This window comes from Chaetodon trifascialis, chromosome 5, assembly GCF_039877785.1.
Source record: "Chaetodon trifascialis isolate fChaTrf1 chromosome 5, fChaTrf1.hap1, whole genome shotgun sequence".
In the NCBI taxonomy this organism is placed as follows: Eukaryota; Metazoa; Chordata; class Actinopteri; order Chaetodontiformes; family Chaetodontidae; genus Chaetodon; species Chaetodon trifascialis.
In genome coordinates this window covers 5,749,579-5,775,203 of record NC_092060.1, presented here as the reverse complement: position 1 = coordinate 5,775,203, position 25,625 = coordinate 5,749,579, and positions in this window count along the sequence as shown.

Below are 25,625 nucleotides of genomic sequence, written 5' to 3'. Positions count from 1 at the left end.
AGACTGGAAGATGGTTCCACAGGAGAGGAGCTTGATAGCTAAATGCTCTGACTCCTGTTCCGCTTTTTGAGACTTTAGGAACCATAAGTAGACCTGCATTCTGGGAACGCAGTGTTCGAGTAGGGCAATAAGGTACTATGAGCTCTTTAAGATAAGAAGGTGCCTGGCCATTTATGGCTTTGTAAGTAAGGAGGAGAATTTTAAACTCTATTCTAAACTTTACAGGGAGCCAGTGCAAAGTGGCTAGTATTGGAGAAATATGATCTCGCTTCCTGGTTTTTGTCAGAACACGTGCTGCAGCGTTCTGGAGCAACTGGAGAATATTCAGCAGCGAATTTGGGCAGCCTGATAGTAAAGAATTGCAATAATCCAGCCTGGAAGTTACGAATGCATGGACTAGTTTTTCTGCATCATTTTGAGACAAAATATGCCTGATTTTTGCGATATTACGTAGGTGAAAAAAGGCAGTCCTTGAAATTTGTTTTACATGGGAGTGAAAGGACATGTCTTGGTCAAAGATAACGCCCAGATTCTTTACAGTGGTGCTGGAGGCCAGCGCAATGCCATCCATAACTGCTATGTCATCAGAAAGTGACTTTCTAAGATGTTTAGGGCCTACTACTATAACTTCAGTTTTGTCCGAGTTTAGCATCAGAAAATTGCAGGTCATCCAGGTCTTTATGTCATGAAGACATGCTTGTAGTCTAGTTAACTGACTGGTTTCTTCCAGTTTCATTGATAAATATAGCTGGGTATCATCTGCATAGCAATGAAAATTTAACAGGTGAATAGAATTGGTCCAAGCACAGAACCCTGCGGAACTCCATAGCTGACTTTAGTGAGCACAGAGGAGTCGTCATTAACGCGTACAAACTGAGAGCGATCTGACAAGTAGGATTTAAACCAGCTTAGCGCAGTTCCCTTAATGCCAATGAAATGTTCCAGTGTCTGCAATAGGATGCCATGGTCAATGGTGTCAAATGCAGCACTAAGATCCAGTAAGACTAGTACAGAGACAAATCCTTTATCAGATGCAATTAGAAGGTCATTTGTAACTTTAACCAGTGCTGTCTCTGTGCTATGATGCACTCTAAATCCTGACTGGAAATCCTCGAATAAACTATTATTGTTTAGAAAGTCGCACAGCTGATTGGCAACTGCTTTCTCAAGAGTTTTTGAGAGAAAGGGAAGGTTGGAAATCGGTCTATAGTTGGCTAAAACCCCTGGATCAAGAGTAGGCTTTTTCAGTAGCGGTTTTATCACAGCTACTTTAAAGGACTGTGGTACGTAGCCTGTTGATAAAGAGAGATTGAACATGTCTAAAACTGAAGAGTCAATTAGAGGTAATACTTCTTTAAACAGCTTAGTCGGGATAGGATCTAAAATACAGGTAGATGATTTTGATGATGAAATTATTGAAATTAGTTGGTGAAGGTCAACAGGAGTAAAACAGTCTAAAACTGCGACAGACTGAGTAACAGTTTCTACGATTTCTGCGTTTGAAGACAAAACAGTACCTGTTAACGGCAGGAGTCGATGAATTCTGTCTCTAATAGTTAGAATTTTATCATTAAAGAAGCTCATGAAGTCATTACTGTTCAGAGCTAAAGGAATACATGGTTCAACAGAATTATGGCTCTCTGTCAGCCTGGCTACAGTGCTGAAGAGAAACCTGGGATTGTTCTTATTTTCCTCTATTAGTGCAGAGTAATAGGCTGCCCTGGCACTGCGGAGGGCTTTCCTGTATATTTTAAGACTGTCTTGCCAGGCGGACCGAAATTCTTCCAAATTGGTAGAACGCCATTTCCTTTCTATTTTCCGTGAAGTTTGCTTTAATTTGCGGGTTTGAGGAGTATACCATGGAGCTAACCTCCTATGTTTAATTTTCTTCTTTTTTAGGGGAGCAACAGAGTCAAGTGTCATACGCAACGATCCTGTAGCACTATCAACCAGGAAGTCAATCTGGGAGGGACTAACGTTAGCATAAGACTCCTCTGTTGTATTGAGACATGGCATTGAATTAAATACTGATGGGATCATATCCTTAAATTTAGCTACAGCACTATCAGACAGGAGTCTGGTATAAGAATTTTTGCCTACTGGCTGGTAGTCTGGTAATATGAATTCGAAAGTTATTAAATGATGGTCTGATAAAAGAGGATTCTGTGAGGAGACTATTAAGTCTTCGATTTCAATGCCATATGTCAGAACAAGGTCGAGGGTGTGGTTAAAACAGTGAGTCGGTTCATGTACATTCTGGCGGAAGCCAACTGAGTCTAATACTGAGATAAACGCAGTGCTAAGGCTGTCATTATCAATGTCGACATGTACATTAAAGTCACCTACAATAATTACTTTGTCTGCTTCAAGAACTAAGCTTGATAGAAACTCTGAGAACTCAGCTATAAATTCGGAGTAAGGACCAGGAGAGCGGTATACTCCAACAAATAAAAGTGGCTGCACTGTTTTCCATTTCTCATGAGAAAGAGTGAGAACAAGGCTTTCAAATGAGTTGAGTCGAGTTTAGGTTTAGGGTTGATCAAAAGGCTTGAGTCAAAAATGGCTGCAACTCCACCTCCTCTGCCGCTGCCTCGAGGAAAGAGATACATGAAGAAAATTCTTAGAATAAGTGAGACAGGAAGACACACCTGCAAGCAGAGCTGGGTAGTGGCCAAATACTGGATCCAAGTAGAAGTACTGTCACTTTGCAACAGGGATTTTCAAAGTGTGACACTGTGGGGTCCCCCTTCTGAGAAAAATTGAGACTAGCAGTTACTGTCTGCACTATAAGCATGGGTACCAGGACATCCATCTTTGACTATTGAAGACAACTTCAAAACCTCATGATGTTCAGGTAATTTCCGTAGCATCTTTTTCTGTGATTTCAAAGCAGATTTGTGGACTATTTGCCATGGACATTTGAGATAATGATATCCTTAGAAAGTGAATGCACTGAATCTAAAAATATGTATGTATGTGACTGAGTTATGAGTCCGAGAAGGAGTACATATTTTGATGGAAATTGTTGCAATTGGTCACTAAAAGTTCTAAAATGCCTCATTTCCTCCATGAGCTGAGTGTCATGGCACACCTCAGAGTAAAACATGTAATTTATGATAACTCAAGCTGTTAGACTTTGCTTGTAATTTGTATTGTTTTGTTCTTTTCTGTTGGAGTTTGGTTTGGTTCTTCTGTTTCTCTGTTCTCCGCAGGGGAGGTGTGGCCGGGCTGAGCAGAGGGCAGACGGCGCACCTGATGCTCATCAGCTAATTCTCCCTGCATTTAAGCAGCGTGGCGGCTCAGTCTCGCTGCTAGATTGTTTTTGAGCCCGTACGTCAAACTTTCCAGCCTCTACCTTTTCTCATCAAATTCCTAGTCGTGTTATTATTCCTCTGCCGCTGTTGAGCGAGTCTTGTTTAGTTTTTTTCGTGTTTTCTAGTTTCCTCTCATGTTTCAGTTCCTTGTTTCCTACTTAGTGTTTTTGTTCCTACCCGCTCGCCACGGTGTAGTAGACTTTTTGTGTTTTGGGCTGATTTTGCGTTTATCTCTGATTTTGCTTTCTCGTTGTACCCGTTGTTGGTAATAAACCGTTGTATTTTTGGAAACGGTGTTTTTGTGCCTTTTGTCTGCCCTGGGGATCCAACTTAAACTACCCGATCTATCAGATCGTAACAGAGACAACAAAAGATAGGCTTACTGAAAACACACTCTAGTAGTATTTGGTACAAATCTTGATGAAGTCTTATAAAAAACAATAGAGTCCTACATGAAACAGAATTAAAAGAACTAAAAGTCAAACATCTCTGTGTGCACAGTTACACTCTAGTTACACTCTTCTATGTATAGAAACAGACAGTTTAATGGTCTGCCTGAACAGACATGACTTTGTTTGTGATGTGAGAAAGATGACATTTAGGATGAAAATCATCTTATGTTGTATGGCTCATTACATGATGATTTAAGAAGATGACACTTTTTAGCAAAACCTAACCATCCTTGATTTCTAAAGAGTTCATCTGATTGGATGATTATTAAAACCTTGAGCTGCATTTCAGGGAGGTAACTGATTTTGTGGCAGTTTTCATGAGACAAATATGACACGATGGTGTTCTAAAAACAACAGGAAGTTAGTTACTGTAGTTTAGACCACAGTTTGTTTCAAATTCATACCCCTCTCAGTCATACTGTAACTCTCAACACACAGACATGATAGACATATTTTTACATTCAGTGCAACTTGCACTTCCCGAGGTGATCTGGATATCTCCAAAATCCACTGTGAAAAGATGTGTGTGTCAACTGTATGCATGGAGTCTTAAGTTCTGTATGTTCTAAACGTTATTGTTGGCTCTGTGCACTGATGTACTGACGTCAGACTAGTGTTCAAAAGTGCAGCTCGCTGTAGTTTGTTAGTAGTGGTCTGATCCTACAGAGGAAAATGACATGGCTACCTTACAACATAGAGCAGCAGCAGAGCCACACTGAGCATCAGCAGATCACCATGCAGCCTCTTTCAGGTTTGAGAGGAAAAGAACACAATGCAGCTTCAATTGAAAAAAAATGAATTGATAACCGTAGCACAGTAGCACAATGCTGTATGGAATGTGGGAGAGAGCAGTTTTCTTCATTTTAGTTGAGAAAATGATTCTGCACTCCAGTTTATTTAAGTGCACATAACAGAGTGAATGTAAGTCATTGCTATCCTGCCAACAATGAAACACAAGGAGAGAAAGGGTACAAAGAAATCACAAGAAAGAAAAAACATGGCTTTGCTGTCATCATATCTCCAGTTTTGGAAAAGTAAGTGAAAGCAGCTTGGGTAATACTAATGATAGTCAACGGTCGAACAGCATCTTTGAGCAGCATGGAACAAGCCACAGATCAACAGGAAGAGACAAAGAGAGATTTGTATTGTAATGAATGAGCTAAAGAGAGGGGAAGACACACAGAGGCTGAACATCCTGCTGTGGCGAGAAGCTATTTTTTTCCCCAGGTATCAGACAGTAATTAGGGAGCAGCATCAGGTAATTAGGAAGGCCTCTGGCTGATGAATGATGCACTGCTGTCACCTGGATGGGATTTATACTGACAAGTGGGAGCTGAGTGTGTGTGTGTGTGTGTGTGTGTGTGTGCGTGTGTGTGTGTGTGTGTGTGTGTGATGATGAGGCCACCCCATAAACCTTTTACGTGAGGAGATTTGGAGAAATGAAAGCATTTTTATGAGTGTTTTTGGTTGTTTTTCACTTCCTCAGGCATTTACTTTAACACACTAGAATGAAATGTGAAATTACTTTATATTTAGTTTGTCTTTACTGCACAGTGGGATAAATTGCTTGCCTCTATAGGATGGTACAAAAAGCAGTTTACACATCAAATCAAATTAACAGCACAATAAAATCTGATTCCACACTGATAACATTCTACTCTACACGGCAGCCATTTTGTACTGCTGTCAGTGCTTCATCTGATATCTGGTCAATCTGGGATTGTAGTTGTAAAGTTTATAGAGTGCTTCCTGTCCAGCCTCTGCCACAATGCTAATAAAAAAAATGTTGCGTTAAAAATGATTCCAATGTATTACCTCCATCAAGGAGGTTATTGGGAAGGAGTCCTCTATCACATGCCTTCTCTTTAGTAAGGAGCACAAGGGTCTCAAGGTTAGGCAGCACAGAGACCTCAGACAGTCACACATTAATGCTAATATAATATTAGGGATTATTCTATCAGATAGCAGACAAGAAGCCTCTCCTTGTCTTGGCATTGTTATTATAGTAACCAAGGTCTTTTCGAAAAGATGTACACACATACAGAGGACCATTGAAGGAGGACTGCTCAAATATTCACGCTGTTAATAAAGTAAAGTAATAAAGTATGTCAATGTGTCCGCAGTTAGAGGGGTGGACGTCAGGGTATACGAAGGTATGGTAAGAGCTAATAATGCTATTGGAGTATCCAATATCATATCACAAATGTACAAAATGGGTTTAGAATATCCATAAAAGGGAATAATTTGAGGAGTAGAAGGGAGGAACATTGAAACGTTGACATTGTACTGTTCATCAGCTTCTCCTTGATGCATCAAGCCTCCAATAAATACTTGTGCATAAGACATCTGAAGTCTCCTGGTGAACTCCTTCCTTCAGCTCACAAGAATTTCCACCAGTTATGTTTTCGGTTCAGCTTGTTTTTTCGTCTGTTTGTGTGGTAGCAGGGAAAACTACTGGTCCGATTTTCAAGAAATGTGGTGAAAGGGTGTAGGATCAGCCAAGGAACAACCCATTCCATTTCATTTGGAGGTGAAGCTGTGTGCTACGGAGGACTGAACATGCATTCATGGTAGGGTTATTGATAGTAGTGTTACAAGGACTCAGCATCCTAATTGTTTCTGACTGTTTGCAGTCTAATGATGGAGTAGACAGCAGAGCCCGCACACACAGTGAATATGTATCCATCTCAAACGAGCACATTAAAGCTGCAATCCATAATCTGTGCTCCACTGCACAGTATGGCAGAGGTGGTGTTGCTTTGTTATCTGACCTCTGCTGAAATGTTTTAAAAAGGGGAAATAAGGTGTTCATTCAACAAATGGACCTGGCTCAGGTGTATTGTGTTATCTTGTGTCCCCCACCTTGGCTCTTGGCACTGGATGTCAATGGACACAAGGCTGAAAGCTCACAAACCTTCACAAGATCAAAAATACACTTCCATGGTCAAGTTTTGAATTTGTGTTTGCTATTTACTGAATTATATCTCTTTTCCTTCAGTGCTGTAAGGTGTGTTTATACAATTTACCCTTGATTGCTTAAAGAATGGCTCAGCACTGTATGTAATAAGCCAAATGTGTTGCATAATGCTCTTTCAAAGGTCCACATTCAGGCACAAAAACATCCACCGAGCTCCACTCACTGGAGCCTCATTAGCCTTTGCCTCCAGTGGAATTTCCATCATCCCCACAGGGCCTCATAAACTGGAGCAACAAACAGTAAATATGCAGAAATCCCAAAGATGTGAATTCCCAGTGGCGCCAGAGACTGATGATCTGCTTCCAGTAGCGGCCCAATCTGTGACAGCCAAAATGCTTGAGCATGATGCCAGCCAGTAAGGGTCGCCCACACTGACATGACACAACCACCGTTGGCTGTCATACAACCCACTTATTATTACTGAATAGAATTGTCTCCTATTATGGTATGCCATTGGGTTTTTTTTCAGTGAGGTTTCACAGTTGGAATGTGGCATCCATCAACAGCAGAGAAACTATTAAAAAATCCTGCAGCCTGATGTCTTAACGCTGAAGCATTCAGGGGCTGCTGCCCTGTGGGCCTAAAGTGTGGGGTGATAGCTGTAGATAGAGCACAGTGCACAATTTATGCAGATTCACTTAGACAGTATGTCAAACATACTGTAGCTGCAGCCCTGCTGCATGCTTAGAGAGTGCCCATAGACAGATGGACTCACTGTTAGTGTCAACTTGTTGTGTGGTTTGTTACAGTCAGCAGGGCTGAGGCCAGCTATCAGCTCCACAGTAAGGGGAAATAATTTTTTTATTTATTTACCTGCATATTGAATTTTCCAGGGAAAAGGACATAACTGAACGTTTCCACTCGCTCTGACAAACTTTTCAGTGAATAAAACACAGTGTTTATGCACTCAGAAAAGATACTATCAAAAGGCCTGTCAGGCAGGAGATTATCAACACAGTGAGCTTTCAGTGCTACCTGTTATGTGTCTTCAGGACTTCCTTCTCAACAGGAAGTACTCCTTTTTCACTCAAAATTGCCTTAAGAGCGTCCTTAATGGTTTCTTTAAGTCACCTATCACTGCTAGTCATTTCAGTGTCATAGCTACAGGCAACTTTCAGCAACTGATCTTTCTAGAAGCTCCTCACAAGGTTCATCTGAAAATGTATATGGTGCAGTGTAAGCATGCATATGCTGTGGTTACACCATGCATGTATGATGAGTGTCACTACGAGAGGCAGTTATAAATTGCTTTTCCATCTTTTGGGTGTCAATGACACCGAACTATAGACTGAGTGATTGATCAGTAACAGGAGACAGTGGAGGGGGGATGTGGGGGTGCTGGCGAGTGATTGATAATACATAAGACAGAGTGGATGGGAAGAAGCGAGGGAGAATGAGATCAGCAAAGAGTGAGAAATAGAATGGGAGCTGATGATTGATTGACATTTGGTAAGAGACAGGCTAAAAGGCAGGAGGTGCATGACAAAAAAAAAAAAAATCAGATTGAAAAGAGAGGGCAGTGATTGATTGAGGAATATTTGAGAGGATGAGAAACAGGAAGATGGGGTGTTGGAGAGGGGAGGGCAGGGAGGGAAAGAGAGAGGTGTGTGTGTGTGTGTGTGTGTGTGTGTGTGTGTGTGTGTGTGTGTGTGTGTGTGTGTGTGTGTGTGTGTGCGCGCGCGTGTGTGTGTGTGTGTGTGTCTTAGGATAGTGGACATTATTGTTGATTTATATTATTGGTGATTTAACAGTCAGCTGGGTTTGACAAAGAAAATTCTACATCCATTCAAAATATCATCAAATTAGCTGGATTTTATTATTCATCTGCTGCAGAGAAAAGGACGTTTTTCCTCTCCACTGTCACCAAGTGCTTGCTCATGAGGGAATTGTTGGGTCCCTGTAGATAAAAGAGCTTGGTCTGTACCAGCTCTATATGTGAGAAAGTGAAAAAGTGAGACAACTTCTGTTGTGATTTGGCGCAATATAAATAAAATTGGAATTGAGAAAACCAGATCTGTGTTGACATTTACAAGACCAACAAAAGCCAGAAAAAAACAGAGAAAGACCCCCCCCCCAAAAAAAAAGTCAGAGAGACCAATAACACCATTTTCTATAATTTGTGGGTATTGACTGTTTAGTTGACCTCAATGAGCTCTGCTGGAATTAATGAAAGTGAGAGGAGTGGAAGGGGGTGGACAGTTTAGTAGTTGGTAAACAGCAGCATTTGCATGCTTAAAAAGCGATTCTTTGTCTCTTCACCAAGTATGAAGAGACAAAGAATCGACAGATCCTGTTGGCATTTTGGGTGTCTTGTAATTCTATCAAAGCAGAAATTCTAATTCTAATTATATATACATATATAGACAGAGAGAGGGAATTTGAAAATGTGTGTGTTTTCCATGCCCATTTCTGATTAGTGGCAGAATGAACGATTACAGACTGTCTGTCTGTAAGCTAATGCTAGCTAAACTAGGTTATTTGGATTTATTTCTCAATCAAAAGACGACACCTTCGCTTCCCCTCTTCCACAATGCAAAGTTAATGTTATTTTATTGTTATGTAAGGGAAACTTAATGGCAGTATGATAAGGCTGGTTTTTCTATAGTGCTTGAATAAACTCAATGAGAGCCTGCCTGCCAGCACAGCGAGGTAAAGGTGAATCTCAGTGGACACATTTTAACACTGTGTTCACAGTCTAAAGCCATTTCAGACATGCACTTTTTGTTAATCCGATGGCAGGTACATGTGTCATATTGATTAAGTTTGTGAGTCCCAAGGTGAACTGCTGACATTATTTTCATGTACATCAAAATAGAAATGCAGCACTCCAGCACACTTGAGCACAGCAGTTCAGAAAAAGTCTGAATTCACCACAGATGTATAATTACTAATGTAGCATGTAAGCTTAATTTCAATAATTCCAATAATTTTAGTGGACTTTTTCATTTAGAGGAAATAACATCACAGTATGGAAATGTGATGCCAGGTTGCCAAGTATTTTTATATTTTTCATATTTATTGTCAATCATTTCAAACGCATAACCTCAAATCAAAACAAATGTCAAAGAGTTACCCACCCAGAGTAATGCCAGTTAATTTTACCAGACATTAACAACAAAAAGTAAAATAGTAAATAATTTAAGGTAATAAAGTAAAGTTGAGAATGACTACAGTTGCCAAAAAATATATTTTTTTATATAATGAAATAGTGAAACCTTCCTCTAGTGAGAGTTTAAATAGTCTATGAACCCTTATACTGTTGCATTATGTGCATGTTTATGTTCTCACCTGAAGCCCTGAAGTGAATCTGAAATAAGAGCGTATGCTGAAGTGCCTTATTGTGTGCCTCGGAGGACATGGACAGACTTATCAAGGAGTATCTGCAAAGTAGTTTTGCATTAATCACAATATAAAACATTAAATATTTAAACTTTGAAGCTTCAATACAAAATACTAAGTACATTCATGTGCATCTACCTATAGTAATTATTGTGGAGTTCTTTGTTCCCCAGTGGTCAATAGTCAGCAGAGCTTTTTAGAATTTAATATGTCTAACTAAGATCTCTGTGCTGGTTTGTAAAACACTATAGTGCAGCTATTCATGGCTGGAAAATTAAGTTAATGTTTGCTTTGAGGAAAATATTTGCAGGAGCCGCTGTTAACTATCTGCTGACCTCTCAAAGTCATTACACTTTCATATCTCCAGAACCCCAACTTAAGCTTTTATTGAGATTTGGTTGGGAGGATTGTTCATGTGGATAATGTTTTCTGTTGGTACACTGGACACTGGCTTCATCAGAATAGCTTTTCTTATACACGTGTGTCTAAGAAAAGGTTGTTCAGAATGATGAAACTGAAGCAGAGCTTGAGAGGTGTATAATGTATTCACATACATTGCAGGATAATGGAAGGGGTCATTGTTAAATGTAAATAAGAGAGAGAAAACGACTCAACTCAAGACTGACATTAAATTCTAATTATCTCTGTTAGCAGAATTCGTTCTGTGGCATAAATTGTGGCACTGATTGCAAATAGCTGTAGGTCTGTGTATTTGACCGAGGGCAGGGCTGAGCTGCACACACACACACACACACACACACACACACACACACACACAATGTAGAATGTAACAAAACAAAATGAGAGACAGTCAGAAAATGTTTGATCTTTCCGATTCACTGCTTTATTCTTGCAAATGCCACTCCCATTTGCAACCGGCGAGAGCAGACATATGTCACATTCCTGTTGACAGAGCAACAACACTGTGACCAAGACCTGTTAAAGAAACATTGCCAATGATGGCACAGTGTCTATAAAAACTGCTGCGTTGCATTTGCACACCAAACAATAAAAACACCCAGTTTATGATTTTCTTTACTTCTCCAAAGAGTGACTGATCATCCACAGAGAGGATGAAAATGGTCGACTGTGGGAACCGACAGGTCAATAAATGAACCTCTGTGGCAAACAATTCATCACAGGTTAGTTAATGATGTTACTGAGTAAAGGACGTGTGCTGATTGTGCCTATAGATCAAAGTGAATCACAAGAGTCTTTGTGATTGTGTAATTAAATTTTCTACTTGGAAAAAGGTGGCTACCATCAAACACATGCTTTCAGATCGGAGCTGGTTTAACAATCTGTCCACTTGAAAAACAGAGGGTATTTTAATGTTAGTGCCTAACATACATTGAGCTATGTTCTAACGATAAACATTGTAAACAGTATTAAGTTACGTAGTTCTAGTTTCTCTCAGCTTGTATCGATAAGCACAAATGGCTATCAAATAAAAAAAGGCTAACAACATAATTGTTTGCCTGACTGGCCTCCTAATAGCTACAATAGAGTATTGTTATTTTATGCTATTAAATAGACATTATATTAACTGCCAGTCAAATTAGAGGAGCTGTTTTCAGTCAAAAGGGGGCAGGGTCATGCCAGATCTGTGGCTCTCATTTATCCTGCATAGTGTACCTTTAAATAAAGGTTTAATCATTTTTCCTTACAGTATTTCCATTTGAAACACCCAGAAATGAATGCAGATGGAGTCGACCTTTGATGCTTACATCTCTAACAGAAACTGCATCAGAACACAAAGTGAACACACACGGCATATGTATACTCATATTCATACACAGTCTTTTCAATGATCGACGTTTCTCAGATGTGCATTAAGGAAAACCATGTATAAATTCAGTGAGACATCATATTAAAAGGGGCTGCTTACAGTTTCACATTGTGGCTTGTAATCATCAAATTTCAAAAACTTAGACTTAATTCAGCATCACTGACTTTTGGTGGTGCAGATTCACTAAAATCCAGTCTTCTTATGCACAGTATTAGGAGCTGTAGCCCATGGCTCAACGCCTGACTCCATGGTGATATTAAACATCTTGCTAACATCACTCAAAGCCTCAAAACAGATTTGAAAAAGATTTCAAAACAGAAAATTAGATTTTTGTATTATTCTGTTTGCACATTTTTGACTTAATGAAGCACAGAATGTCCTGTCAGGTTGGTTCCTATATCCCTGGAACTCTCCTAGACACTCTCCATCCGTTATTTGAGGTGTGGTCGACTTTGACAATGTAGTAAATATCCCATCAACATGTTCACAAAAGGAGTGAAAACCAAATACAAACAGCCTTTGGCTCAACTGGCTAACTATTTCCCACCACAGGATCATCATCTCCTCAGAGCAAAAGGACACATGATTGAAGTCCTTCAAGACTAATATAATCATCATATCATATCATCTGCGTTCGGTGGCTTCAGTTGCTTGATGGATTCAACACACGTCAGGTTTCTCTTGGGAGTGGCTTTGTGTCCACTTTGTTATCCTCTACCATCCAAGTGTAAGAGCTCAATAGCACAGAGCACGCTGCTTAAGAGGGAGCCAGCCTGCTCTTCAGGTGCACACCTGTGCCCCTCAGCCCTCATTAACTCTGTAGCCACCACAGTGTTCTTATCCAGACAGACAGACAGCTCCACTCTGAGGGCTAGGCTCATTACTGTGGCATTGTGAGGGCACATGCTGTGCTCCTTGGTTGCTTAAAAGAACATGGTGTTTTTGTTTTATTCCCTATTAAATTTATGCAAATCGAGTTGTGGCAAAAATATGTCAGTGAACAGAGCTCTGCACAGTAAACAGCACCTTCATCACGCAGCGTGCCAAACACAAATTACTTCAGCTTTAAGACTAATCCACCAAGGCTGGCACCCATAAACCCCTTTGTAATTGGAGCATACTCTGATCTAATCAGACTTGCTGGCCATGATGCCTGCAAATTACAAACATCATAGCAGTCATTCTGAATGGTCACACTCACCCGGCTTTTACACCACCTCTGAAAGCTGCCGCCGGAGTTAGCGCGTCCAAGTGTCACTGAATTGGCTGTGATCTTGTTTTGCATGGTTTAGGCTACAAATAAATATTTGCTCTGCCAAATAATGAAATTTAGATAGAATTTGCAGTTGTGTGACTGTAACAGGTGCAAAGAGGCTTTATTTTGCGTCCAGTGCTATTAGGCAGCTTTCATCTCAGCGTGCCAAATTGCTGCATGATCTGCATGGCTTTCTGATTTGATTATGTTGGTGATACAGCATGCTTGTGGGTGATTGTGGTCTGAGCGATTAGTGTGACTGGATATCAAAAACACACACCTACCTTTTACATTTTACAAAAATGACCATTGACTAATCTCATTTAAAGCGTGCATTCACTTCACTAATTTGATTACAACCAGTCTCTTCACTTTGAGATTGATTAGTGCTTGTCAGTGTTGATGCAAATGACACAGCATTTAAGTGAGAATGTTGGGCCGCTCAGTTGGGTCAGCGATCACAAATGCACAAGCTGTTCTACACCAGGTGCTGGGAAGAAGCACATTTAAAGCTTTGGACTGACCTGATCCAGACCTAAAGTCCAGACCTAAGCCCAACTGCGAGGATGTGGCTAGAGCAGAAGTGAGCGATGAATGCCCCAAAACCCTGCTCAGTTCAAGCCCTTCAACCCGAACAGCGGAACATGGAGGAATTCTGTATCTATATTCTTATCACTTGTTGGAGAAGTTGAACAACAGAATGATTCTGCAAAAACTCAACGTATTGTAACATTTCATAACCTTTCTCTCCTTCCCTTCCATCTTTTCTGTGTACTCTGCACTTGTTTTATTTTCCTCCCCTCCACACTCTCCTTGTCTCCTCTCCAAGTCCTGCTAATCTGCTGTGACATTTTCTTTCTCAACAAAATAATTTAACCTCAGAGAGAGCAAGGGAGAGAGGCAGGGGAGTGAGAGTGACACACGCACGCACGCACGCACGCACACACACACACACACACACACACACACACACACACACACACATACACACACACACACTAAACACACACACACACACTAAACACAGGAGTGAGAAAGAGTCATTTGCACTCACCATGGAGCTGCTAAGCTGGAGAGTGTGAGGTGATGTGACCAAACTTGAAGCCTCCAGTTTAAACTCACACCACAGAACTCTTTCTGCATCCTCGTTCTGCTCAGTCAGACCTACCAGAGTGTGAGTGTATGTGTAGCTGTTTGAGTGTGAGTGTGTGAAGAGTAGTGTGTGACACAGGGATTAAATGAATGTACCTACTACTAACAGGGAAATGTCAAGTCCTACTGTGATGGAAATTTGACAGAATAATATATTGTTATTCAAAATTCACTGAATTGTAATATATAATAAATACATTCCAATATTATACAAGGAGCAAGCTTTTTATCTTATATTATTTTGCTCATGACTGCTGATGGTCCACACTAATTATTCCCATCAGAGATCTCTTTATTATATCGCCTCACTTAATGCCGCAAGACTGATTCTGCTTTGTCATGAAGCTCTGTTGAGGTGGTATCGAATGAGAGGGGCTGGAGATGGATAGATGGAGGGGGTAAATTAGGATGACAAAGAGTGTCAGTGCATGTGTGATTAAATGTGTAACTGTGTGTGTGTGTGTGTGTGTGTGTGTGTGTGTGTGTGTGTGTGTGTGTGTGTGTGTGTGTGTGTGTGTGTGTGTGTGTGTGTGAGAAAGTGAGGTCAGTGCAGAGGATTTGAGCTGAATATGAGCGCGAGCGCAGAAATCAATGAAAGTATCTGAGTACTGAGCTCTCAAGGCAATTATCCCCCCTCATACCTGAGAATAGAAAATCAATATGTATGAGACTTTCCTCAAAAGAGAATGTACCAGAGGACACACACACACACACACACACACACACACACACACACACACACACACACACACACACACACATCATTATGGTCTACGTTAAGTTGAGCAGTGGATAGTAGCTAAACAGGCCTGAAACAAAAGTCATTTTGCATTAAGAAGACCTGTGAACATTCACCTTGCAACAACGCATGTGAACACACACACACACACACACACACACACACACACACACACACACACACACACACACACACACACACACACACACACACACACACACACACACACACACACCATCTATTTCACCCAGACCCAATATTGCACACAATAGAGAACTTCCAGCTGTGATGTGATTTCGTCACTCAACACACATAACCTTAATTTAATCTACATCCCTTTGGCTATGTATTTATATGGTGCACACACACACAGCACATGCAAATACACACATGTTGGGACATGCTGCAGATGTGCTGTTTGGCCACACAGACACAGCAGCACCTTGGGGCACAGAGGTGTTCTAGTGTGATAAAGATGACACAAGCTGCTAACATAGTAATGCTGGGAGGCATGTGAGAGGCAAAGCTGTATTTTGTGTGTGTGTGTGTGTGAGAGAGAGAGAGAGAGAGAGAGAGAGAGAGAGAGAGAGAGAGAGAGAGAGTTTGTCTACAGCGCACTGCAAGGAGAGTTCCTTGTGAGATGCTGGTGTGTCTCTGCTTGTGTCAGTGCAGAACTGAATGGAGTTAAGATCGTTTCATACAGAGAGGAACAGAAGCTTCTTGCATTGTTTATGTACTAAAAGCTTCTGATGCTAACTAAAGCTCGAAAACTCAGAGGGAAGAAGTTCCCAGGAAGTCCAGCAGGAAAGGCTAGGTGTTCATTATGTATCAAGATGTATGTACTTTGTGCCTTGTGACATCTATGTCTTCCATATTCACATATTTGATTATAATTCAATCAAGGTTCAATCAATCAAATTTACTAAAGAACATTTGTTTCCTAACTGAATGAAAAAGCAGCACATTAATAATGAATTGTTTGGAATGCACAGAGGAATTTGTAAACATTGTTTAATTGCCAATTAATAATTCAGAATGCGAGTGTATGATTAACTGTCTTACTTACTTTTTTTATTGAATCATTATAATCCTATCAAATATGTATTTTTACATTTATGTTTAACCATGGAGGGCTCCAGTTATGATCCTTGTTAAAAAACAATCAAAGAATGCACTCCTTGTGTGATTGTGCATGCCAAACACAAATACTTTGCGAACACATGTATGTGTGTATTTATATCATAAATTTTCATGCACATGGTAAATTCTGTGTAATATAAGATTTATGTCACGCTGACCTCGAGTTTTGCATGTTAACTGAAACATGGGTTTCATTTACAAATGGCTTGTCTGTTATGCAGTTTAGTTTTGATTGTTTGCTTATTTGTTTTATTTTGTCTTTGTGTTTTTGATGACTGTCAAGCTACCATCAATGAAACTAACTGGTTTATGCTTGTTTTTACAATAAAGGATAAAGCTGCATGGGACTGAAAGACTCATAATGTGAAACATCTGTGCAGAAAGTGCTGAATTTTATTGGCATGTCTCTAATATAATGCTGTTTCAGGTAAAGGCCTGGTTCTCTCTGCAGTTAAGGCAAATAAAGTCACTTCTTCAGAACAAAACTACTCAGGAGTTTTTATGTCCCTGTGAAAGTAAAAGGTCTATAAAGTTTGCTTTGGGCATGAGTTTCATGATTGCAGGATTTCTGACAGCATATGACAAGCTTTATATCAGAGAGTGAACACATCATAGCACACAACATATATATAGTGTATCGTGTGTAGTGTATAGTATATATAGTGTATAGAAGCAAGTTACCAGATATCAGTCCAACTGTACACCTATGGGTTTGGTATGGCATTTTACGTGTTAGGCAGCATTCTCTAACACCATCATGAAAACACCAAAAGGGCGAGTATATTTTGGACAGTCTTCATCTCTCCAGTAGAGCTCTACACACTTGGAGAATCTCTGCCACAGAGCACTGAGGCTGAAGGCTCATTGGTGTGTTTAGGCAGAAAGCAAAGCAAATATTCACCTGATGTTATTTGTGAAAATATGACCATTGGACTCTCATTGCATCGGCTGTTTGAAGTGAATCAGTACAAACTGTATGTTATCTGTAAGGTAGCTAGCAACAGAGGCACCAGCTGTGCCTGTTTGTGTTCAGCTCAGGCTCTGATCGACCTCAGAACTCATCCGAAGCAGCAATCTTTTCTGTTAGTTTCCCTCATTCTGTTTTCCTCTTTCTCTCTTGCCTCTGTGCTTACATTTAAGAAGCAGAATCATTAAGCTCCGGGTTTTGCGTGAATTTTTCATTCAGTTTGAAAGATTTTTAACTTTTTCGCTGAAGCAAACTGGTATTTTTAATCGCATCTATGAACACATAAGGATGGACTTTATGTTGTTATTACTTTAAGATGTTTATATGTAGACAGCCGAGATAGGCTCTGGCCCCCCCCGCGACCCCGAAAGGGATAAGCGGCATAGAAAATGGATGGATGGATGTTTATATGTAGTCTGTGGATGCTGTCAGCTCCCATGACCAGACTGCTGCTGCTGCTGCTGCAGTTTTCCTACACTGGGCGAAAAACCTGCATGAACCAGAACCAGAAGTTAGCATGCTAACGACATAGCCCGTGCCCATCCTGTTTTGTAATGCCACTTTGTACCTCGATGTGCAAACTAATGTTCACTTCTCATTGTTAAAATCAAAGACTCTTTGGACACAAAGATAAATGAGTCCAAGAAGAAACCCAGTGCATCTTTACAGTCCTTAGGAGTCAGTGATACCCTGTCATTGTGTTTACACAATAAGAACATCACTAACTTTATTCTGCTGTCTGTTACTTCTCAGCAGCATCAAGTTGCGGCATGAATGTCACATTTCCAGTTAGTGTCGTATTTTCAAAATCTATCTCTCTCTACCTTTTCAATTTCTGCCAGCTTCATCAGTATGCTATTTTATTATTTGTCTTCACTATAGATATTGAAAAAGCTCATGGCCAGAACTACACAGACTTATATCAGAGTGACATTTGGAAGAAAAAGTCGGAAGATAAATGCTCAGCCTACGTGTCGGGTTTCGCTCACTTGAAAAGATTATTGTTTCTGTTTGACATTTGGAGCCCGATTTAGAGCCAAGTAAATCTGTTTCCTTTTCTTCCTGTACACTTGTACACACATCTTGTATACACATTCAGGTTGATTTGAAGTGAAATTTCTGGGATATTGGCAGTGAGTAGAGGAAACACATGGTTATGGTTAGATATCAGACACTATAAAGAAACAACTCTGCCTTCGTTACTGGGATAATCACTGACTGGCATTTTCTTCATAACCTTTAATAAAACAGCTTCACTGTGAGGTAAAAAAACAACCTCCCCTAGCAAACAGCCCACTGCCATCGTGTCTTGATTTCAGAGGGGGAGTCAGACTGGGGGAAAGTGACAGAGACAGACAGAAAGAAAGAAGTGCTTTGAGAGTCACACTGACAGAGACTGAGAGCAAGGCATTTAAAGAGATTACAATATTATCATTGACCTTCCAAATGCCTGCCAAAGGTTGGATGCGTCATAAATGCTTCAGTCAATGTGGGAAAGATGAACTTATCCTGTGGGAGATTAATTCACTGTCTCGCTCTGCTCTCCCTGACGCCCCCGCCTCTTTGCATTCTTCTTATAGTAACTCCACCTCTCCTCTCTGATCTGCCCTCTGCTCAACTCAAGCTCTCAGTTGTAAAAAAAAAAAAAAAAAAAAAAAAAAAGTACAAAATAATCACTTTAAGCAGCTACGAAACATTTTAATGTAGAGTAGATGCTGACTGGAAAGCAAGCGCTGTTGCTAAAAACTAGTCTGCAGCTGTAAATGATGATTTTAGACCAAAGATGCTTTAATACAATTATACTGTATTGTGAAAACGTGTTGAATGGGTCAGTTCAGCTAAGTTCTAAATTTAACATTAAATGGATAAATGCTCACTCAGCCAGTGCTTTTGAGGAATCTGTCTTAGATTTCTTCCTCCACCTCAAAGCGGAGGTGGAGGTGACTGAAATTTTACATGTGGTTCTCACTGAAGTTCCATTTAAAAGCCCTGCACACCTCAGGCTCAGAGGCGTTTTCACCTATGCTAAGGCTGTGCTTGACTGACATCCCTCTACTCTCCTTTTAGTTTCATTTTGACAGTTAGGTCAGGACGACTTACACTTTGGTCATTTTTCTTAAAATACAAACTAAAGTGACAAATCACATATAATTTAAATGATCAGCCAGAATAAGGGAAAGGCATTTCATAGCACAGAGAACAGAAACAGAACGAAGAACAGAAAAAGCTGCAATCATTTTCCAGTGTCCCCGGAAAAGAAAATAAACTTTTAACAATTTGGGTGAACTCGTTCTTGATGTAATATATATATATATATAGGTGTGTGTATATATATATTAAAGTTATAAGAAAACCTTTGTCATGAACATCATCCACATCCATGTTTGCCACCTTCATGAGCTCACTAATCTTCCTCATTGGAAACTTTATTTTCACCATCTCTGATCTCAGGTGCTAGCATGATGTGCTGCTGCAAGAACAACAAACAAACAAACATGGCAAACCTGCAATAAAACTGAATATTTGATCCAAATCTGTCCTGAATCGAGTTGAAAGACTTCATATTAAGACTGAATATCTGACAAATTGATTTGTTTAGGGAGACATTTTTGCAGTCAGTGTATAATAACATAAAGCTGTCAGAGGTGTTTTTCAATCCACTGTCTCCACATTACATGGCGGTCTCTTTCCAATGCAGTCAAACAGGATAAAAGGGGACTGTGGATTCAGACCCACATTCTTGAGCTGTCATTTGGCTGCTTCATATGACACTTTGGCTGGAGCACAAGATGGCTGCCATAGACTATTTTCCTGAATACCTCTGCACTGAAAGACTTCTGACACTGTGAGCAGAGAAACAAGATTTATTTTGACAATGTTATTTCAATCATAAATAGTCTTGCCATATGTATCAAATGACATAGTGTATCTAATTACCATTTTTGTCTTAAACTGTATCATCATTTAGGTTTGCAAAAATCTAAAATTTGTTTTAGGTTGGAATAACCTTTTAAATCGTGCCTTACATTCAGCAACATTTAAAACCATGCAGTGTTAAATTCAAATGCAGTTCCATGATGCTAATGTAACGTAGGTAATGAGAAAGGAAATTGAAGGTTTATTATAAACTTTGTCCTGGTCCTTTTTAAATCAAGTGGCGAGCACTATGTCAAACCAAGGAGGCCACAACAACTGTTCGGTTAGCACGAGATTGCCTTTGTTTTTATTACCATCCGCCTCAAGCAGGGAACACGTTAGTAGCTCTTTTCAAAAAATAAACAGAATAAAAGAAAGTGTCCTTTAAACAGTCTTCGGTTCACAGTTTGAGAAACTCTGTTAAAAGTTTAGCTAAAACAAAGGTGCAAGGCCCAGCATTCAGATCCAAAACACGACCCGATAACGGCGGTTTTCCTGCCTTTAGTTCGGTGTCCGTCGCTACACCGCTCTCTGGCTTCCTCCTCTGCCTCACTCAGTACGAGGACGGACCATCGGCCAGGACACCTGGAACAAACCAACCACAGCGGCAGCGGGGGGTGCACAACACGGAAAAACTAAGATGCCTTCTTTCTGCGTGTCGGAGTGTTACTAGGTCCAAAAGGGTACAAGCGGCTAGGCAGAGCTCCTCACTCTGCCGCTGCCCTAAGGTCGCGTTGTAACACTCTAGACTCCTTCGGCTCGGCTGTTGCCACCACCTCTGCTGGTCTCCCCACCGCCTGTTGTGTCGGGTGCAAGAAAAATATAAAATCATGCAGGAAAAATATAAAATCATGCAGGAAAAATATAAAATCATGCACAATACAAACAAAACACGACAAAACACGAGTCAATGCTTATCAAATAACAGATAAATGAAATTCTTATAGTCTCTATAAAACACACCTGTTTTGACAGCTAGATGTGGATGCGAATGTCAAGCACTCATCGTCTTTTCTTCTGCTCAGGGTCCGTTTGATGTTACTTTGTATCTGAAGGGACGTCAAAGTAGTTGCTTAATGGTTGTTACTTCAATGGGTCAGATATGTTCACAAGAAACACATGCAGATGAGAAATGTGTATTAATGACCAATGGCAGTTGCTGCTGTCTTCTTCTGTTGAGTTTTATGGTGGTCGGCATCCATAACTGTTTCATTACCACCATCTTATGGACTGTAACAGCTTTACAGAGCAAACTATTCACAGCATCAACCCAAAGTGATTCCATTCACGACACTGTTCATTCTATAACCCAGATGAAATTCAGTTGCTACCTGGAATGCAAAGGAGCATATTGAAACAACCGCATGTTATGCATATCAGATTTTTTTCTCACACATGCATACCTGCATATCAGTTATGTGCACCCCTGAATATAGTCCACATAGCTTTATGTGCATAGGAGCTATAACCAACTGTCGTAAGGTGTAGTAGATCCTTCAATAAAACACTTACAGCTATAGCAAACATACACAATTTGTGTGTGAGATTTATACTAATGACTTCATTCCATATTAAAATAATATGTTAAATTCTAATAATGCAATTTAAATACCTCACTCAGATTATTTTGAGGGATCACAATCTGACTAAAGGGTTCAGTATGATTGCTGTCCTGCTACATCTAAAGGCAGAATTCTTTATGCCTGTTCCAACTGGTCAAAAGGCAAAAACTGGCAAATGCCTGCTGTCATAGCCCCCTCCCAGTTCCAGCTGCCTGCACAATCTATCTGCATTGAATAACACAAATGGAAATAATAGTTCACATTTTCATACAATCTCTCCTTAAAAGGCATTCAAAGTGTTGCACTCCAACACAAGGAATAAAGTAGTCATGAAGAACGAAAAAGAAGAGCTTGAAGAAAAGGCTGAAAAAACATCCTTTAACGCCCTTGTACACCTGCATAAAATGGCTATTATTGTTCAACTTTGGAAATGTCCAAAAATTGCAGCAATCAGAGGACAGAAAAAGTGCTTTCAGCTTTTTCTTGAACCAGTGTCCTTACTGGCTTGTCCCCCACTGAAATCTGTGGCATTTATACATTTGTACTTCGTCTTTCAGTGTTTCTATTCATCGCATGTATTCATAGCAGTGAATCAAATATACTGCAGCATCTCTGCATACAAACGGAGGCATAGCTAACAGTAATGGAAAGTTTCATTTGATTAAGGTAATACTTAACTAAAGAACCATACCAGTGCTTTTGCATCTGCTTACATTAGCATCTGTCATTTCGTATTCAGCCATATTTTGGCAGCTGAAATAGTTTGCAGAATTGCTAACATTTTGTGTGTTCAGATGATACGCCCACATTATCTGCTAAAACACGTGCGCGAAAAAGACAACACAATAAGGACAAACAAAAAAACAAACACAAAAAAAACAGCTTATAGTTTACATCTGGAGAGTAAAACTAGGGAGTCCATTCATAATTTTCACAAGTAGGCTAATACTAGTAATACTATTATAGTAATACTTATTATGAAAATACAAACAAGTAAAAAATATTCTTGTCTCCATTTATATTTCTCATACCAGTGAATTTGAACAGAACTCCCAGAGATCAGTTATATAGAGTAGCAAATCCTCCCCAATATATATATATATATATATATATATATATGACTTGACTGCTCTTCATGGAATTCTCCCAGATAATGCTGTAGCATTGTCATTAGCGTGTTTTCCCTTTTCAATCACTGTATTTTCAACGTCCTTTTGAGTGTTTCTAAATACAGACAATGCTACATTCATTCTGCCCGACCAAAATCAAGTTCTCCATAATATCATAACACATACACAATTTACAACAGCTTTGTATGTAGCTGCAGCACTAAATGCCAACAGAAAGTAACTTAGCTTGTGAGGCTAATGCTAAATAATGTGCAAAAAACACATCATTTTCCAGCAGGCTCACCAAAGCTATCATATTCTGGCAACTTTTAAACAATGATGCACCAAAACTCACCCAAATCTGCGGCTCCAAGCCAAGGGCTGATAAGGAAGCTGAACATGGGAAGTGTCACAAAAGAGTAACAGCTGTTATGCAGTCAGCAAGCTTAGCATTGTCAGTAATTCTTTATACATGCTGAATTAAGCAATGGTAGTTTAGACTCTCTCTTGTTATACATCCATGGTCGAGACTGATGCCATTTGTTTTCTATCAGAAAAAGGTCACATGATAGGGGCCTGGCGAATCAGGGAAGGACACTTTATGACTGATAAGACCTAATGTGACAGTGAATGTAGGGTGTTTGCATCATTACAGCCAGAATTCTCAATTTTTGCCCATCACAAGTTTTCAAACTGAAAAGGGGTAAGTCGCATTTCCAAAAGTTTCCATTTTAGGGGTTCGAATTAGCTGGAGTAATGTGGATGCTAGCCATAAAAGTAGCAAAAGTTACGAATTTTAAAATGCAAACATATTTGTGAGGATAAATCTTAAGCCTATTAGTGACCCTTACCGGCTCAAACCCTCATTCATATCACAATACAAAAGTGCTAGATAACCTTCTGTATATTTTTAATTTGCTGTTGGTAGCGTAAGGGAACTTCAGCTATTTGACTATAACAGGAGCATACAAATGTTTTCGAGACATTTCTTGGCAGTCTTTCCATTTGACTTTTATATTGCTTGTGTGCATGAAAATTGGCGAAAGGTTCACTAAAAATTTTAGGATTTCTTCTCTTGGGATGTGAATGTCCACAGCCGGTTTCATTTGTTTATTTTTTCATGGCCTTTATATATAATAATGGAGAATGTTGACCTAATGGAAAGAGCAAAGATCAGGGGGTTACCAAAGAGTTGGATAGACATTGGTCAATTGACTACTAAACATCAAAGCAAAACCACAATTATTGTATTAAAACATACAGTCAGTACAAAGAAAAAAACGATGTACTGTAGAAACAAAAGGGCACTCTTTGGAATTGACAGCAGTATTATAGTATATTTAGTTGATTTATTTCATTATTTGCCTGAACTGTTTGATGCCAAATGGAATAGCATGGCCACTCCTGCTGTTAAGGTAAATGTCAAATGTGCTCACCCAGGATCCAGCTCGTTACACATAGCTCAAGCTTTAGGGTTGACTTTTAATAATAGGTTATTGTATATGTAACATACATACAGTTTTGTTTTGTTTTTTTTCTACTTTCTTACCAGCCTGGTGTATAGTAAAGAAACATTCACATCTCTCAGATAGGACACATCAAGGGCAAATAATCCTGGTTATCTTATGGGCATATCTGTCAATTAGACTTCAGCAAGGGCAGAACTACTTGTTCCCTCGTAATCCATCAGCACATGTTCCACTGTCACGTCACAAATGTCAGCGCCGAGGGTCGAAGGACAGAAGGTGTCATTTGCTGTACAGATTGTAGATCCCTTTGAGGGAAATTATGATTTATGATTCTGGGCTATATAAATAAAACTGACTTGACTTGTCATAGTTTCACTGTTGGCAATGTGGTATTCAAGCCAAGTGGGGCCATGTCATTTGCTTTACTTGTGAGCTGTCAGACTACATTGTAATTCTCCAAAAAAAAAAAAAAAATTAAAAAGCAGATATAAAATCCATGTTTTGTAATGGAAGAAAAATAATGTCTGCACAAATTTTTCCTGCAAACAGTCCTTCCTATTTGAGCAGCACCTCGAACCTACTTGACATCTTCCTTATTTGCTCTTCCTGCAGTTAGAAGCTTGAAAGTGCTTAGAAAAACATGCTAACATACTTGGCTATGACACTGTATTTCCTCCAGCACCTTTAATTGTTGTGATCAGGATTCATTCTCTGGGGACCATGCACACCCACCGACAGTTAGCGATGCATGTCGACTGGATACAGGCTGTCTGCAGACTGAACAGAAGAAATGAATCCCACATACTACACTGTACTCACTTCACTGAGTAAAGATGACAGCCTTAGCTGTCAATGCACCAAAACATTGTCAGAAAATGCATAGAGAGTATACATGACAATTTCATGGTTCCTTGTTCCTTGATCCGAAGTCGCAACCTAAAGTACCAGGTTCAGACAGATGAGGAAGGAGCTCGAAAACAGTTTAATGAACAATAAGCAGCGAATGAGTTCAGACGAGGCAGTCTATGGTACTGAGCTGGAGTGCTGACAGGTCCAAGTTCTTGGTCAGCTCCATGGGAGCAGATAGACAGTGCATGGACAGTACGGGTGAGGATGAGGTTGGTACCTGAGTGCTTATATACTGAGTGAGCAAGTGGTTGATGACTGAGCACCCAACCTGCTGCAACAGACACAGACTAGACAAAGAGGGGAGAGACAGACATGAGACAAAAGGAGGGGACACACTGGAGCACATAGCGATAAAGGGAGGGGAGAATGCAGATCTCCAGTGTCAGACGATATAATGCTTGACTATAAACTTTGAACATATTAATAACCAGCTTCTTTTTTCTCTCCTCTTGTTCATGTTGAAAAGCAAAGTAAATATTTGTTGTGTCATTTTGACATTTGTCTGTTTTGCTTCTCACTTTGAAAGCGCTTTGATA